General features: G+C 45.6%; 1 long non-coding RNA gene across 1 annotated transcript; it reads left to right on the top strand.

Moving 5' to 3' along the window:
• The first annotated feature begins 483 nt into the window (after nucleotides 1-483).
• Nucleotides 484-15,953, top strand: LOC120993696. The gene is made up of 3 exons (XR_005777313.1): nucleotides 484-605; nucleotides 13,083-13,085; nucleotides 15,944-15,953. It is a non-coding gene; the product is annotated as an uncharacterized LOC120993696 (long non-coding RNA).
• The last annotated feature ends 2,078 nt before the right edge of the window (nucleotides 15,954-18,031 follow it).

Below are 18,031 nucleotides of genomic sequence, written 5' to 3' on the forward strand. Positions count from 1 at the left end.
TTTTAAGGCCTGTACTCCCGTGGCCTAAAATATAAATTTTCTAGGTTCCGACAGGGCACATTTCAGAGAATTTCCCTTTAAGACGCATACAAATGTCCCCTGATTAAGACACATATTTTTTGGTGGAATTTTTGTCATTGATCCCCCTCTAGTATGTCACTGTCCGCGTTCGCGAACCGTCCCGGCTGATGTTCGTCCATCACCATTCATCGCTGAGAATAAAAATGAGGGATTTGAGTGGTTAATCAGTTAAAAAAAATAAACTCACCTTATCCATTTGAGCGTGAAGAGGCCACTGCAACCATGCTTGATTGAAGATTCTGTATGGAAACTTGCACGGTGCATGATGCCATCATCACGCTGGCCAACGTGGTGACGTCATACATCACCGTGTCTGAGATTTCGCTCTGGGTCTTCAATCAAGATGGCCATTGGTGGACTTTATGCGTTCAAATGGACGAGGTTTCTATTTTTTTTGATGATGCCATTTCAGGGAAAATTGATTAGTTACTACAAAGCACCAGAAAATTCGGCTTTGCAGGGAATCGAATTTTCCCTGAAATTCATATGGAAGTCCACAGGATACTTTGATTTGCTCCACCCTAGTCATAAGCATAGAGGTGGTATTGCAAGCCATTAGACACTATGAGCTGTCCCAAACTAAATGTATAAATAAAAAAATCTAGGGTACCCAGGAGAGAGCCTTGAGAGACACCAACAGATAGGGAGCGTGATGAGAAGGTGGTGTATGAAGGCATGATGTGAGAGTTAATTTTTTTTTGCAAAGTCATAATTAAATCAATAATTGGTGAGAAAACAAAGACCAATGTGACAAAATATGCAAATGGAAAATTATAAAACTAATACAGAGTTCACAGAACTGTGATATCCCTCAGGCTTCATATCATGTGTGCTCAGTCTGCTCATGCTTACTCTCTGTTTATCACTAGATGGCCTTGCGGTTTGCACGGTAGTTGTTTTGCAGCAAACTTTGCACGTTCACAATTCGCTGAACATGCAAACATATGGCGATGTCTGCCGGCGCCATATTCTAAAAACGCTAGCTAACTGGTATAGGTGTGCTATCGACTGGTGTGATATACTAATGGGTGTGATATACTTATAATTACAGTTGAGCGGTCACCTGGATGTTCAGGTTCGACGGGTTCGGCCGAACTTCACAAAAAAGTTTGAGTTCGGGACCTGAACTTGACCCGAACCCGAACCCCATTGAAGTCAATGAGACCCAATCTTTTGAGCACTAAAATGGCTGTAAAAATGTCATGGAAAGGGTTAGAGGGCTGTAAATGGCATCAAAATGTGCTTAACAGCATGGCAAGTGCTCTGCAAACAAATGTGGATAGGGAAATGACTTTAAATAACATAGAATACGTAAAAATAAAAAATAATAATCTTGATCTAGGAGGACGAGGTCCATATGGAGTAGGAGGTTAAGGAAGCGGTGGATGTGGCGGTGTAGGTGGAATCGGCGGTGGAGGAGGAGGAGGTAGCCTGCAATGCTTTTTGGTTTTAAATTTATTTTTTTATTTTTTTAAATTAGGGTACACCCCAAAACATTGGGAAATATAACCTGTGATAACCCCCTCCAGTCATGCTAAACACACGTTCAGACAATACACTGGCTGCAGGGCAGGCCAGCACCTCCAAGGGGTAAAGGGCAAGCTCAGGCCATGTGCCCAGTTTGGAGACCCAGAATCTTGCAGGGGGCAGAACCATCAGTCAGTTTGTGTAGGCGTGAGAAAGGCAGACCTCATCCAAGGGAGGTCAATGGCTGCAATGGGATGAAGCGGAAATGTGGGAGAAGTTATTAAAGCAGAAGGATCGAATAAAAGGGCCAATTAAAGACGAATTTTAGAAATTTAAGTCCCTGTCACCTATGCAGAGCAGAGGTTTATTCGCGGCAAAAATTGTAAAATGTCACACAAGAATGTAACAGAAAAATGAGTGAGATTTATTAACCTGTCTACTAGGTAGAGCAGGGGTATATCACACCAAAAAATTGGTGGATTTCACCCGAAAATGTAACAGACAAATTAGTGTTTTTTTTTTACCTGTCTACTAGGTAGAGCAGTGGTATACCGCACCCAAAAATTGGTGAATTTCACCTGAAAATGTAACAGTGAAATGACATTAGTGAAATGACATAAAATAAAATACGTACAAAAAAAAAAATTGATTTATATGGAATAGGAGTTTGAGGAGGCGGTGGACGTAGCGGTGTAGGTGGAAGCAGCGTTGGAGCAGGACAAGGTAGCCAACACTGGTTTTTGGTTTTAATTTTTATTTTTTGGCGACCTCCTCCTCTGCCCTCGCCTTGTGCTTCCACTGTGCCCCCGCTGTCAGGTGGGAATGCCACCAGCAGCGCGTCTACCAGCGTGCGCTTCTACTTTTTATTAACAGAATATGACAACAGAATATAATGCGTGTATCTCACAATGACAGATGCAGCTAAGGCTGCAAAATATTTTTTTTTGCCATAAATAGATGTTTTTTCAAAAGCAGAAAAGAACAACAGTATGTAAAGGGTGTATCTCACACGTACAGATGCAGACAAGGTTACAAAATTAAGATTTTTGCCCTAAATGTGTGTTTTTTTTTATACCAGAATATGACAGCAGTATATAACCCTTGAATTTCACAGAAAGAACAACAGTATGCAAAGGGTGTATCTCACACGTACAAATGCAGACAAGGCCGCAAATTAAGTATTTTGCCCAAAATGGGTGTTTTTTTAATACCAGAATAGCACAGCAGTATCTAAAGCGTGTATCTCACACGTACAGATGCAGACAAGGCCGCAAATTAAGTTTTTTGCCCTAAATGGGTGTTTTTTTAATAGCAGAATAGAACAACAGTATCTAAAAGGTGTATCTCACAATGACATATGCAGCAACATATTTTTTTTTGCCCTAAATGGGTGTTTTTTTAATAGCAGAATAGAACAACAGTATCTAAAGGGTGTATCTCATATTTACAGATGCAGACAAGACCAAAAATTAAGATTTTTGCTCAAAATGGGTGTTTATTTAATACCAAAATAGCACAGCAGTATGTAAAGGGTGTATCTCACAATGACAGATACAGCGAAGGCTGCAAAATTATGATTTTTGCCCTAAATGGCAGTTTTTTTAATAGCAGAATAGAAGACCAGTATCTAAAGGGTGTATCTCACACATGCAGATGCAGACAAGGCTGCAAAATTAAGATTTGAATGTTTTTTTAATACCAGAATATGACAGCAGTATATAACTAGAGATGTCGTGAACATAAAATTTTCCGTTCGCGAACGGCGAACGTGAATTTCCACGAATGTTCGCGAACGGGCGAACCGGGGGCGAACCGCCATAGACTTCAATAGGCAGGCAAATTTTAAAACCCACAGGAACTCTTTCTGGTCACAATAGTGATGGAAAAGTTGTTTCAAGGGGACTAACACCTGAACTGTGGCATGCCAGAGCGGGATCCATGGCAAAACTCCCATGGAAAATTACGTAGTTGACGCAGAGTCAGGTTTTAATCCATAAAGGGCATAAATCACCTAACATTCCTAAATTGTTTGGAATAACGTGCTTTAAAACATCAGGTATGATGTTGTATCGATCAGGTAGTGTAAGGGTTACGCCCGCTTCACAGTGACAGACCAAACTATGACAGACCAAACTCCCCTTTTAACTCACCGCAAACAGTCCATTTGCACAACCGCAAACTCCCCATTTGCACAAGGTTGGATACCAAGCTAGTCATGTCCCGTTCCTTGTCCTCACTGACGTCATTGAAGGTCTCTTCCTCCACCCAGCCACGTACAACACCAAGGGTCCCCGAAAGGTGACAACAAGCCCCCTGGGACGCCTGCTGTGGTTGGTCTTCCACCTGCTCAAAGCCACCTTCCTCCTCTGACTCCTCTTCTTCAGACTCCTCTCTCTGCGTTGCCGAAGGTCCAGCAATCGACGACGACAAGGCTGCTTCTGGTGGTGATGGTGACCACAACTCTTCCTCTTCATGCTCATCTACGGACTGATCCAGCACTCTTCGCAGGGCACGCTCTAGAAAAAACGCATATGGGATAAGGTCGATGATGTTGCCTTGGGTTTGACTGACCAGGTTTGTCACCTCCGCAAAAGGACGCATGAGCCTACAGCCATTGTGCATGAGCGTTCAGTAACGCGGCCCAAAAATACCCAGCTCCGCAGAGGCTGTCCTCTTTTTTTTTAATTAAAAAAATCTGTTCTTACCAGTTTTATCTCTGTTTTGTCCCCTATCAGGGGCCGGTGTATGGAATAGATTTTAGGAACCGGGAGATGGAAAAAGATGCTTAATCGGTCCTCTTACTTCCAATTTGGGGCACTGCGCGTGCGCCGTGCAATGTACTGTGATACCCGATCTGAGTGGTATGTTAAGTAGTACTATTCCTATCACTTTAATCCCTGTTACATCACCTATCACGGGCCGGTCTATGGAATAGATTTTAGGAACCGGGAGATGGAAAAAGATGCTTGGTCGGTCCTCTTACTTTCAATTTGGGGCACTGCGCGTGCGCCGTGCAATGTACTGTGCTACCCTATATGAGTGGTATGTTAAGTAGTACTATTCCTATCAGTTTAGGCTGGGTTCACACGAGCGTGTCCGGATTAGTTCCGGATGCGTCCCGGTGTGTTGCGGCAAACCCGCGCGAGTAGGAATGCAATTGCAGTCAGTTTTGACTGCGATTGCGTTCCGATGTTCAGTTTTTATCGCGCGTGTGCAATGTGTTTTGCACGCGCGTGATAAAAAACCGACTGTGGTACCCAGACCCGAACTTCTTCACAGAAGTTCAGGTTTGGGTTCGGTGTTGTGTAGATGTTATTATTTTCCCTTATAACATGGTTATAAAGGGAAAATAATAGCATTCTGATTACAGAATGCATAGTAGGTGATCAATTGAGGGTTAAAAAATAAAAAAAATTAACTCACCTTCTCCTCTTGTTCGCGTAGTTCTCCCGGTCTTCAGTTCTTTAAAAAGATGAACTATGGGCTAAAGGACCTTTGGTGACGTCAGATCACATGCTCCAATCACAGGGTCCATCACCACGGTGATGGACCATGTGATTGGAGCATGTGATCTTACGTCATCAAAGGTCCTTTAGCCCATAGTTCATCTTTTGAGAAGTAAAGAAGAGACCGGGACTTACGCGAACAAACGGAGAAGGTGAGTTAATTTTTTTTATTTTTTTTAACCCTCAACTGATCACCTACTATGCATTCTGTAATCAGAATGCTATTATTTTCCCTTATAACCATGTTATAAGGGAAAATAATACAGTGTATAGACAGTCACCTAGCAACCGTGCGTGAAAATCGCACCGCATCCGCACTTGCTTGCGGATGCATGCGATTTTCACGCAACCCCATTCACTTCTATGGGGCCTGCGTTGCGTGAAAAACGCAGAATATAGAGCATGCTGCGATTTTCACGCAACGCATAAGTGATGCGTGAAAATCATCGCTCATCTGAACAGCCCCATTGAAATGAACGGGTCCAGATTCAGTGCGGGTGCAATGCGTTCACCTACCGCATTGCACCCGCGTGGAAATCTCGCCCGTGTGAACGCAGCCTTAATCCCTGTTATGTCCCCTATGAGGGGCCGCTCTATGGAATAGATTTTAGGAACCGGGAGATGGAAAAAGATGCTTGGTTGGTCCTCCGACTTCCAATTTGGGGCACTGCGTGTGTGCCGTGCAATGTACTGTGCTACCCTATATGAGTGGTATGTTAAGTAGTACTATTCCTATCAGTTTAATCCCTGTTACGTCCCCTATCAGGGGCCGGTGTATGGAATAGATTTTAGGAACTGGGAGATGGAAAAAGATGCTTGGTTGGTCCTCCGACTTCCAATTTGGGGCACTGCGCGTGTGCCGTGCAATGTACTGTGCTACCCTATATGAGTGGTATGTTAAGTAGTACTATTCCTATCAGTTTAATCCCTGTTACGCCCCCTATCAGGGGATGTGTATCGAATAGATTTTAGACAACCGCAAAGAGTTGTCAATAGTTGACACACTCATGACATAAATTTTATTCCTCTATGCGTCAATCTTGGTGTAGTGATGACTGTGCTCGTGCGCACGTTTGTGAGATTGCAGGCGATGGCGGTTTTTCAAAGCCTATGGTTGTGCTAAGGTAGTTCAGTGACAGTTAAGTGATCCAGAAAACAATGATTCTGCAGTGTGGGCCCATTGTTGGCCTAGTAGGCTTTAATGATCAACTTAGATGATCACAAAGAAAATTCATGTTTTTTCTATGCAAAATTATCCAGCCGATCGCTTTTGGTCTGTTCACAATGAAGCAACGACCTTATCATCTGGGGTGTGCCAACATTGCCATTGCCAACACACTCATAGAGGTGATCGCTTCATTGTGATACGCAAGTTAACGATCACGAAGGGGAATTGACAAATGTATGTGCCTTTTTTTTTTTTTTGCAGCCACAGTGCAGCACCAGAGGCCAGAAAAATTAGGCATGTACACATGCCTGAAAAATTTGTTATTTTTGCAGCCGCTGCTGTAGCAGCTGCCGGAAAAATTTATGTTTTCCAGGCAGAAAGTGCCCTAAAACATTGCGGCTTGAACCATAGTTGGTGGCGGAGAAGTCACGCAAGTCATCCGGCATGCAGAGATTAAATACAGCAGCGTGTGGATTATTTTTAGCCCAAGGCATCTCATCTCATCAGGCCTTTTTTAGTCAAATGTATCGCCCACTGTCAGTCCCTTCGGGATCCATGCCTCATTCATCTTAATAAAGGTGAGGTAATCTAGACTTTTTTGACCTAGGCGACTTCTCTTCTCAGTGACAATACCTCCTGCTGCGCTGAAGGTCCTTTCTGACAGGACACTTGAAGAGGGACAGGCCAGAAGGTCTATCGCAAATTGGGATAGCTCAGGCCACAGGTCAAGCCTGCACACCCAGTAGTCAAGGGGTTCATCGCTCCTCAGAGTGTCGATATCCGGAGTTAAGGCGAGGTAGTCTGCTACCTGTCGGTCGAGTCGTTCTCTGAGGGTAAACCCCGAGGGTCTGTGGCGATGCGTAGGACTTAAAAAGCTCTGCATGTCCTCCATCAACAACACGTCTGTAAAGCGTCCTGTCCTTGCCGGCGTGGTCGTGGTAGGAGGAGGATAACTTTCACCTCTTCCCCTGTTAGATTCCCGTTGTGCTGTGACATCACCTTATACGCTGTGTAAAGCATACTTTTTAACTTGTTTTGGAACTACTGCATCCTTTCCGTCTTCCGGTAATTCGGTAACATTTCAGCCACTTTCTGCTTATACCGGGGGTCTAGTAGCGTGGACACCCAGTACACGTCGTTCTCCTTCATCCTTTTTATACGAGGGTCCCTCAACAGGCATGACAGCATGAAAGACTCCATTTGTACAAGGTTGGATGCCGAGCTACTCATGTCCTGTTCCTCGTCCTCACTGATCTCACTGAAGGTCTGTTCTTCCCCCCAGCCACGTACAACACCACGGGTACCAGATAGGTGACAACGAGCACCCTGGGATGCCTGCTGTGGTTGGTCTTCCTCCTCCTCAAAGCCACATTCCTCCTCTGACTCCTCTTCCTCAGACTCCTCTTCCAGCGTTGCCGCAGGTCCAGCAAGCGATGCTGATAAGGCTGTTTCTGGTGGTGATGGTGACCACAACTCTTCCTCTTTCTCTTCACGCTCATCTACGGCCTGATCCAGCACTCTTCGCAGGGCACGCTCCAGGAATAAAACAAATGGAATGATGTCGCTGATGGTGCCTTCGGTGCGACTGACTAGGTTTGTCACCTCCTCAAAAGGACGCATGAGCCTACAGGCATTGCGCATGAGCGTCCAGTAACATAGCAAAAAAATACCCAGCTCTGCAGAGGCTGTCCTAGCACCCCGGTCATACAAATACTCGTTGATGGCTTTTTCTTGTTGGAGCAGGCAGTCGAACATTAGGAGTGTTGAATTCCAATGTGTCGGGCTGTCGCAAATTAAGCTACTCACTGGCATGTTGTTTCGCCGCTGAATATCTGAAAAGTGCGCCATGGCCGTGTAGGAACGCCTGAAATGGCCACACACCTTGCTGGCCTGCTTGAGGACGTCCTGTAAGCCTGGGTACTTATGCACAAAGCGTTGTACGATCAGATTCAACACATGTGCCATGCACGGCATATGTGTCAACTTGCCCAAATTCAATGCCGCCAACAAATTGCTTCCGTTGTCACACACCACTTTGCTGATCTCCAGTTGGTGTGGAGTCAGCCACTGATCCACCTGTGCATTCAGGGCGGACAGGAGTGCTGGTCCGGTGTGACTCTCTGCTTTCAGGCAAGTCAACCCCAAGACGGCGTGACACTGTTGTATCCGGGATGTGGAATAGCCCCTGGGGAGCTGGTGGTGTGCAGTTGATGTGGAGCAAGAAGCAGCAGCAGAAGAGGACTCAGCCGAGGAGGTTAGCGAAGAGGATGGAGTAGGAGGAGTAGAGGAGGTGGCAGCAGGCCTGCCTGAAAGTCGTGGCGGTGTCACCAACTCCTCTGCAGAGCCACGCATTCCATGCTTGGCAGCCGTCAGCAGGTTTACCCAATGCGCAGTGTACGTTATATACCTGCCCTGACCGTGCTTTGCAGACCAAGTATCAGTGGTCAGATGGACCCTTGCCCCAACACTGTGTGCCAGACATGCCATGACTTCCTTTTCCACAATAGAGTAAAGGTTGGGGATTGCCTTTTGTGAAAAAAAAATTCGGCCGGGTACCTTCCACTGCGGTGTCCCAATAGCTACAAATTTTTTGAAGGCCTCAGACTCCACCAGCTTGTATGGTAAAAGCTGGCAGGCTAAGAGTTCTGACAAGCCAGCTGTCAGACGCCGGGCAAGGGGGTGACTCTGTGACATTGGCTTCTTACGCTCAAACATTTCCTTGACAAACACCTAACTGTGGGCAGATGAGCAGGAACTGCTCAAGGCGAGAGGTGGAGTGGCGGGTGGTTGAGAGGGGGCAAGGAGGACAGCAGTGGTTGACGTGGCTGAAGATGCTGGACCAGGAGGAGGATGGCGGCTTTGAGTTTGTGTGCTGCTTGTACTCGTCATCATGTTTTGATCCCATAGGCGTTTGTGATGTGAGATCATGTGCCTTCGCAAAGCAGTTGTACCTAGGTAGGTGTTGGACTTCCCACGACTCAGTTTCTTTTGGCACAGGTTGCAAATGGCATCGCTGTTATCAGAGGCAGACACACACAAAAAATGCCACACTGCTGAGCTTTGCAATGACGGCATTCTGGTGGTGGCAACAGCATGCGTTGATTGGTGTGCTGTCTGGCTGACCCCGGGTGCCGATACATGCTGTCTGACTGTGCCACTAGCTCCTTGCGACGACCTCCCCCTGCTTCCAACTCGTCTCCTCCTCCTCTCTGTCTCCCCATCTGAACTTTCCCCCTGTTCTTCTTCTCTTTGAGCGGGCACCCACGTGACATCAACGGACACATCGTCATCATCAACCGCTTCACTTGTATCTGACAACTCAGCAAAGGAAGCAGCAGCGGGTACAACATCATCATCATCACACCGTACGTCCATGTGTGTAATGCTGCCTGACTGAGATATATCCCTGTTATCTACATCCTCTGGCAATAATGGTTGCGCATCACTCATTTCTTCCAACTGATGTGTAAATAACTCCTCTGACGGATCAAGTGAAGCGGCTGAGGTGCAAGTGTTGGTGGTCTCGGCAGGCGGGCGAGTGGTAACTTGAGAGGTGCCCGAAGCTGAGCTGGAGGAGGATGGTGCGTCAAGGTTCAGAGTGGAAGCTGTAGAAGATTGGGTGTCCTGTGTTAGCCAGTCAACTATGTCCTCAGAACTTCGAGTTCAGGGTACGTGGCCTCTGAACACTGGGCATTATTCTAGGGCCAAAGGAAATGACAGCACCACGACCACGACAGCCCCTGCGGGGTGGCCTGCCTCTGCCTGTCATTTTTTTTTAGATTAGTGGTACTATGCGTGCAAGGTACTGTGCCACCCGATATGAGTGGTGGGCACTGGCAGTGGGCACAGTAAACTCTGTGGGCCTGACACACGCTGGCAGGCAACTGCAATTATATTACAGAGACAAAATTGTTTTACTGTTTTAAATGCAAGCTACTGTGACACCAGATATGAGTGGTGGGCACTGGCAGTAGTGGGCACAGTACACTCTGTGAGCCTGACACACGCTGGCAGGCAACTGCAATTATATTACAGAGATTTTTTTTTTTACTGTTTTAAATGCAAGCTACTGTGCCACCAGATATAAGTGGTGGGCACTGGCAGTGGGCACAGTACACTCTGTGGGCCTGACACACGCTGGCAGACAACTGCAATTATATTACAGAGAAAAAATTGTTCTACTGTTTTAAATGCAAGCTACTGTGCCACCAGATATGAGTGCTGGGCACTGGCAGTAGTGGGCACAGTACACGCTGTGGGCCTGACACACGCTGGCAGGCAACTGCAATTATATTACAGAGACAAAATTGTTTTACTGTCTTAAATGCAAGCTACTGTGACACTAGATATGAGTGGTGGACACTGGCAGTAGTTGGCACAGTACACTCTGTGGGCCTGACACACGCTGGCAGGCAACTGCAATTATATTACAGAGAGAAAAAAAAAGCAGACTGATGTACTAGCCCTAAAAAGGGCTTTTTAGGGTGCTGTCAGGACGCTGTCCTTATAGCAGATCAGATGAGTCTTTGAGGACTGGAGTGGACACAGAGCACTGGCCTAGCTAACGATTTCCTGCAGCAGCTGCACTCTCCCTGCTCTCACTTACACTGCAGCTTCAGAATGAATCTAAGATGGATGCTGTCCTTGCTTTTTGATAGGAGGTGGGAGGGTCTGGGAGAGAGGGTATGCTGCTGATTGGCTGGAATGTGTCTGCTGACTTTGAGGTACAGGGTCAAAGTTTTCTCAATGATGACAAATAGGGGGCAGACCGAACATCGCATATGTTCGCCCGCCGCGGCGAACGCGAACAAGCGATGTTCGCCAGGAACTGTTCGCCGGCGAATAGTTCAGGACATCTCTATATATCACACGTACAGATGCAGACAAGGCCACAAATTAAGTATCTTGCCCAAAATGGGTGTTTTTTTAATACCAGAATAGCACAGCAGTATCTAAAGCGTGTATCTCACACTGACAGATGCAGACAAGGCTGCATATTAAGTATTTTGCACTAAATGGGCCTTTTTTAAAACTCTGAAAATTATAGCTGTATTTTTAGCTTAAATTGCACACTGAGTAAAGCGGCAGAGGCCCCAGATGGAGTTTATTGCCAAAAAATGTGTTTTTTTAAAGCCAGAAAATTATTGAAGTATTTAAAGCTTTTTTTTAACAGTCACAGATGCAGCAAAGGCTGCAATATTAAGTATTTTGCCCAAAATGGGTGTCTTTTGAATAACAGAATATGAAATCAGTATATAACGCTTGAATTTCACATGCACAGATGCAGCTAGGGCTGTAAAATTGTGTATTTTGCCCAAAAAGGGTGTTTTTTAAAACTCAGAAAATTATAGCTGTATTTCTAGCTTAAATTGCACACTGACTAAGGCTACTTTCACACTAGCGTTCGGAGCGGATCCGTCTGATGTTTCATCAGACGGATCCGCTCCGATAATGCAGACGTTCGCATCCGTTCAGAACGGATGCGTCTGCATTAAAACTTAGAAAATTTTCTAAGTCTGAAAGTTGTCTGAGCGGATCCGTTCAGCAGGGCTGGGACAAGGCCATTTGGTGCCCAGGGCGAAGATGGCAAACTGCGCCCCCCCCCCCCCCGTTTTTAAGAAAGAATCAATGTTGTTTCAAAACAAGAATATACTTAAAGCAATAGAACAAAGGACTGTGGGACTTTGAAAGTCACAGACACTATAAAGTTCCCCCCCATCATCATGTGCCAGTATAAAGTCCCCCCCATCATCATGTGCCAGTTTTGTAATAAGCCCCCCCAATGTGCCAGTAACACTATTGTAAAAAAAAACAAAAAAAAAACACTTATACTTACCTAAGTGTCAGCGATGCGATGCAGCCTCTTCCTGTGTCCCACGCTGTAATGTAAGGCTCAGGCGGCACGATGACGTCATTGCGCCGGCCTCTGATAGGCTGCCGGCCTAGTGCCTGCAGCCAGGGGCGTACATAAAAATCACTGGGCCCCATAGCAGGAATCTAAATTGGGCCCCCATTCCCCTTTTATAGCCTTTTATAGCCCCCAAAACAGCCCTGGCACACAAAAGAGGTATAATAGATGCAGATGTATATTATATACAGAAGTGTACAGTTATGTGAGGTACGCGGTATAATAGATGCAGTGTGTACAGGTATATAGTATATTCCCTAGTGTTCTGATATGTGAGGTACAGGGTATAATAGATGCAGTGTGTACAGGTATATAGTATATACAGCAGTGTACTGATATGTGAGGTACGGGGTATAATATATGCAGTGTATACAGTATATACAGTAGTGTAATATGTGAGGTACGAGGTATAATAGATGCAGTGTGTACAGGTATATAGTAAATACAGCAGTGTATTGACACCTCGTACCTCACATATCAGTACACTGCTGTATATACTATATATCTGTACACACTGCATCTATTATACCTCGTACCTCACATATATAGTATATACAGAAGTGTACTGATATCTGTACACACAGCATCTATTATACCTCATACCTCACATATCAGTGCACTGCGGTATATACTATATATCTGTACATATTGCATGTATAATACTGTGTAATATATGCAGTGTGTGTGCATGTATGTGTGTGCATATATATATATATATATATATATATACAGAGCAGTGTATTGATGTGACACATAGAAGGTATAATACTGTAGATGCAGTGTTTATAGAAATATGTGGTCAGTTATGCATTATAGTCACTGTGAGGTACATGAGGTAGTGGTAACTGTCTGAAGTAGTATACATGAGTGAGCAATGAGTAAAAACAGGGCATGGAGGGGGGGGGGGTAAATGATGAAAAGTGGAGGACCTCCTCTTACCTCTCCATTCCAGTCTGTATGGATCAATACAGAGCTGCTTGTGAACTTTTAATACTTGCTGTTAGGGGTTGAAGGACCTGTGATGATGTCATCACAGGTCCTGGCAGATGTACCTTTGAAACCTAGGAACTACACCATTTTTGGTGCAGTTCCTTTGCTAGATTCTGCAGGACCTGTGATGTTGAAGATGATGTCATCACAGGTCCTGGCAGATGCACTGTTCTAACCTGGGAACTACACTTTACACTGTGCAGTTCCCTTACAGGACCTGTGATGACATCATCAAAGGTCCTTTAGCTTTAGAAAGGTAAACAGGAGTAATTAGGGGGCGGGGCCTCTCCTCCACTTCGGTGCCTGCCTGCAGCCTATCAGAGGAAAGGGAAGGGACACGCCTCTCCCTCCCCTGCACCTCCGCTGGCACAGACAGTTTACAATGGAGATGAGCGCAATGGAAGCGCTCATCTCCCTGTGCCCGGCGGCGGCTGCTCACTTGGGGGGGGGGGGTCATTTTAGTTGGGGGGGCACATGGGGGGGCACAGCATGATGTAGGGGGGGCCGTGGCTGGCACTTCACCTGCGCCCCCCTCCTGTCCGCAAATGGTAGCGCCCAGGGCACCCGCTCCTTCGGCCCCTGCCTTGTACCGGCCCTGCCGTTCAGACTTTACATTGAAAGTCAATGGGGAACGGATCCGCTTGAAGATTGAGCCATATAGTGTCATCTTCAAGCGGATCCGTCCCCATTGACTTACATTGTAAGTGTGGACGGATCCGCTCGCCTCCGCACGGCCAGGCGGACACCCGAACGCTGCAAGCAGCGTTCAGGTGTCCGCTCACTGAGCGGAGCGGAGGCTGAACGCTGGCAGGCGGATGCATTCTCAGTGGATCCGCCTCCACTGAGAATGCATTGGGGCCAGACGGATGCGTTCGGGGCCGCTCGTGAGCCCCTTCAAACGGTGCGCACGAGCGGACACCCGAACGCTAGTGTGAAAGTAGCCTAATGCGGCAGAAGCCCCAGATGGAGGGTATTGCAAAAAATGGGTGGTTTTTAAAACCCAGAAAATTTATGGAGTTTATTGCCAAAAAATTTGTGTTTTTTCAAAGCCAGAAAATTATTGAAGTATTTAAAGCTTGTTTTAACAATAACATATGCAGCAAAGGCTGCAATATTAGGTACTTTGTCCAAAAAGGGTGTTTTTTTTATAGCAGAATATGACAGTAGTATATAACGCTTGAATTTCACACTGACAGATGCAGATGTAACACCCTAGAGTTATGTTACGAAACACTTTTACCCCGCTACCACCTGTTAAGTGTGTTTGCATTGTCATCCTGTGTAATTTAACATTACATCCTCACAAATGTGCATTATAAACCCTTGTTAAATGTATTTGCTGTAATTTTCATGTTCACCAGCAGGTGGCAGCAATGTGTTTAGAGACAGTTTAGCATTTCTAGACTGGAGTAGTACATTCCAGTTTAGCTCCCCCCTCTTTGAGGAGGTGTGGAATGTTCCCACATCCTGCCTCATGGGGAGGAAAGGAATTTACAGTTAGTGTACCAGCCAACCCTGCTGGGGGAAGGCTGTGTTAGTTGGAGCTCCCAGAAAATAGGGATCCCAAACCAGGACCTTGTCTCGGTTGAGACCAGAGGACATTCCCAGCCTGAGCCATCAGCCTCAGCTGGTTGACAAGCAAGCAGCCACCTCCAGCTTCCAGGAAGAAGCATTTTCTGTGAGCATAGCTGTGAGTACTTATCCAGAGTCCAGGAGAAGCCAAATTCCTCCTCAGCTAGTCAGGCCCACACCAAGAAGAAGATAGACAGAGCAGAAGATGGATACCTGCCAGATTCTCCAGGCACATAGTATAGGAGCAGAAGAGATATTGATCCCTGCCATACATTGCCAATACCTGCTGGGACCTAAAGGACTATTGCTGTAACTCGTATGGATTTATGATGCATTAAGTAAAGACAAGTTGGATTATATCACCAGTCTGGATCTCATTCCTTACTACCAAAGTTCCTACTAGCAATACTCAATTTATTGCAAGTGAGCCAGGATCCAGGAGTCCAGCCGTACCCAGGTAGGAGACACCGTTGACATTACACAAAGACACTATCCCCCCTCTGGCATTCCTCACCTGATACGTGAGTTATTACATCTTAAAGGGCCCTGCAACAGTACCCTGCGCACATTGCAATTGGCATCACGAACAAACCATAGACTTATATACATCTATCCTGACCCACTGCATAGTTGGCCACCGTACCACGCCCCGGCTCATTGCACAGACAAGGCCGCAAATTAAGTATTTTGCCCAAAATGGGTGTTTTTTTAATAACAGAATATGACAGCAGCATATAACGCTTGAATTTCACACGTACAGATGCAGCAAGGGCTGTAAAATTGAGTATTTTGCCCAAAAAGGGTGTTTTTTAAAACCCAGGAAAATAAAACTGTATTTCTAGCTTAAATTGCACACTGATTAATGCGGCAGAGGCCCAAGATGGAGGTTATTGCCAAAAATGGGTGTTTTTTAAAAGCCAGAAAATTATTGAAGTATTTCAAGCTTGTTTTTAACAATCACAGATGCAGCAATGGCTGCAATATTAAGTATTTTGCCCAAAATGGGTGTTTTTTTTTACTAACAGAATATGGCAGCAGTATATAACACTTGAATTTCACACGTACAGATGCAGCAAGGGCTGTAAAATTGAGTATTTTGCCCAAAAAGGGTGTTTTTTTAAAACCCAGAAAATTATAGCTGTATTTCTAGCTTAAATTGCACACTGACTAATGCTGCAAAGGCACCATATGTAGGATATTGCCAAAAATAGGTGTTTTTTTAAACCCAGATTATTATTGCAGTATTTCAAGCTTGGATTTGAATGTCACAAAAGCACATATGCAGTGCTGGTGCACTGAACTTGCATAAAATGCCCGCCACCGCCCACCTAACTAACAGACGGATAAAAGTTCTTTTTCTCTGTCACTGGGCTCAGGGCAGGGTAAAAAGATTGTGCACTGCACCCACACAATTAAATCTATGTAGATCGCTGAGTTCAATTGCAGTTCTGATTAAATTTTCTTTCCTATTCTCTCCCTCACAGCAGCAGCATCCTCTCCCTACACTAGTAACAGCAGAGTGACATGCAGCGCTATATGACTCCAGCTTATATAGAGGCTGGGTCACATGCTGCACTGGCCAATCACAGCCATGCCATTAGTAGGCATGGCTGTGATGGCTTCTAAGGGCACAGAGTTAAACGCTTGTTGATTGATTGCTCTGCAGCTTTTCAAAAAGCGACAAGAAATCGCCGAACACCGAACTGAACCTTAACTTTTACTGAAATGTTCGGGTTCAGGCCCGGGGTCCAAAAATCCTGAAGTTTGGTATGAACCTGAACTTTACAGTTCGGGTTCGCTCAACCCTACTTGTAATACTGTATACTTTCTAACATAGAAAGTATATTATAGTGCATTTATACTGTGCAGCAGTTGTGTGTGGTTCTGCTGCAATAACGCAGTTATATAGAGGGACAAACGCTATGCCCCAAAAAAACTTATTGAGTGGTGTGATATACCTTCTTCCACAAAATGCTGATTGAGGGCTGCAATATACCTGTTGCCCCAAATATACAGGGTGGTGTGATATAACTGTTGTTGCAAAAAAAATAATTGATGGGTTTGATATACCTGCTTCCACCAAATATTGATTGAGGGGTGAGATATACCTGCTTCTACAAAATACTGATTAAGTGGTTTGATATACCTGCTTCCACCAAATATTGATTGAGGCCTACAATGTACCTGCTTTCATAAAATACTTATTAAGGGGTTTGATATACCTGTTTCTACCAAATATTGATTGAGGCCTACGATATACCTTCTTCCACAAAATACTGATTAAGGGGTTTGATATACCTGCTTCCACAAAATACTGATTGAGGGCTGCGATATACCTGCTTCCACAAAATACTGATTGAGGGCTGCGATATATATCTGCTTCCACAAAATACTGATTAAGGGATTTGATATACCTGTTTCTACCAAATATTGATTGAGGGGTGCGATATACCTGCTTCCACAAAATACTGATTAAGGGGTTTGATATACCTGCTTCCAAAAAACACTGATTCAGGGCTGCGATATACCTGCTTCCACAAAATACTGATTAAGGGATTCGATATACCTGTTTCTACCAAAAATTGATTGAGGGCTGCGATATACCTGCTTCCACAAATACTGCTCTTCTCTAGGGACTTAGGCACATAGTAATTTTGAAAATGACAGGCAGAGGAAGAGGCAGGCTGTTCCACAGGGGGTGGTAGGCGTTGGCCAGGTGCATCAGGCCGGATCCTAATTGGGAAGTTGGAGAAGGCGCGTGCGATTACTTCAAAGGGTTCACCAGAGTTGGTTAAGTGGCTCACTCAGCCTTCCGCTTCTGCACCCTCCTCATCCTCTGTATCTGCACCCTCCTCACTCTTAGCTGTGTGCACCCCCAAAGACACCACCACCACCATAGCCCCTCTGAGTCAGAGGAATTATTTTCCAATCCATTCCCAGACCTTACCGATGCACAGCCATTCTTGGCATTAGATGAGGAAGAGGAGGTAACAACGGCCGCCACCCAGCGGAGGTAACAACGGCCGCCACCCAGGTCGGCCCAAGGAGGTTGGTCCCCGCTGTTGCTGCCTACTCCAAGATCCCTATTATCAGTGGTGGTGAAGGTGACGATGATGACGTGTCGATGGACATCACATGGGTGCCCACAAGAAAGGAAGAGGAGGGTAGTTCAGAGGGAGAGACGGAGCAGCAGAAAGGGAGGAGAAGGAGGAGAAGGAGGAGAAGCAGGCAGAACTCGCAGTACACAGGAGGCAAAAAGCAGACTGCAAATGTATCTGGAGCGAGCCATCCACCATGCATGGTCACATATTGCGCTCCCAGGACGCCGGCACATGACTC

This window comes from Bufo bufo, chromosome 1 (assembly GCF_905171765.1).
Source record: "Bufo bufo chromosome 1, aBufBuf1.1, whole genome shotgun sequence".
Taxonomy (NCBI): Eukaryota; Metazoa; Chordata; class Amphibia; order Anura; family Bufonidae; genus Bufo; species Bufo bufo.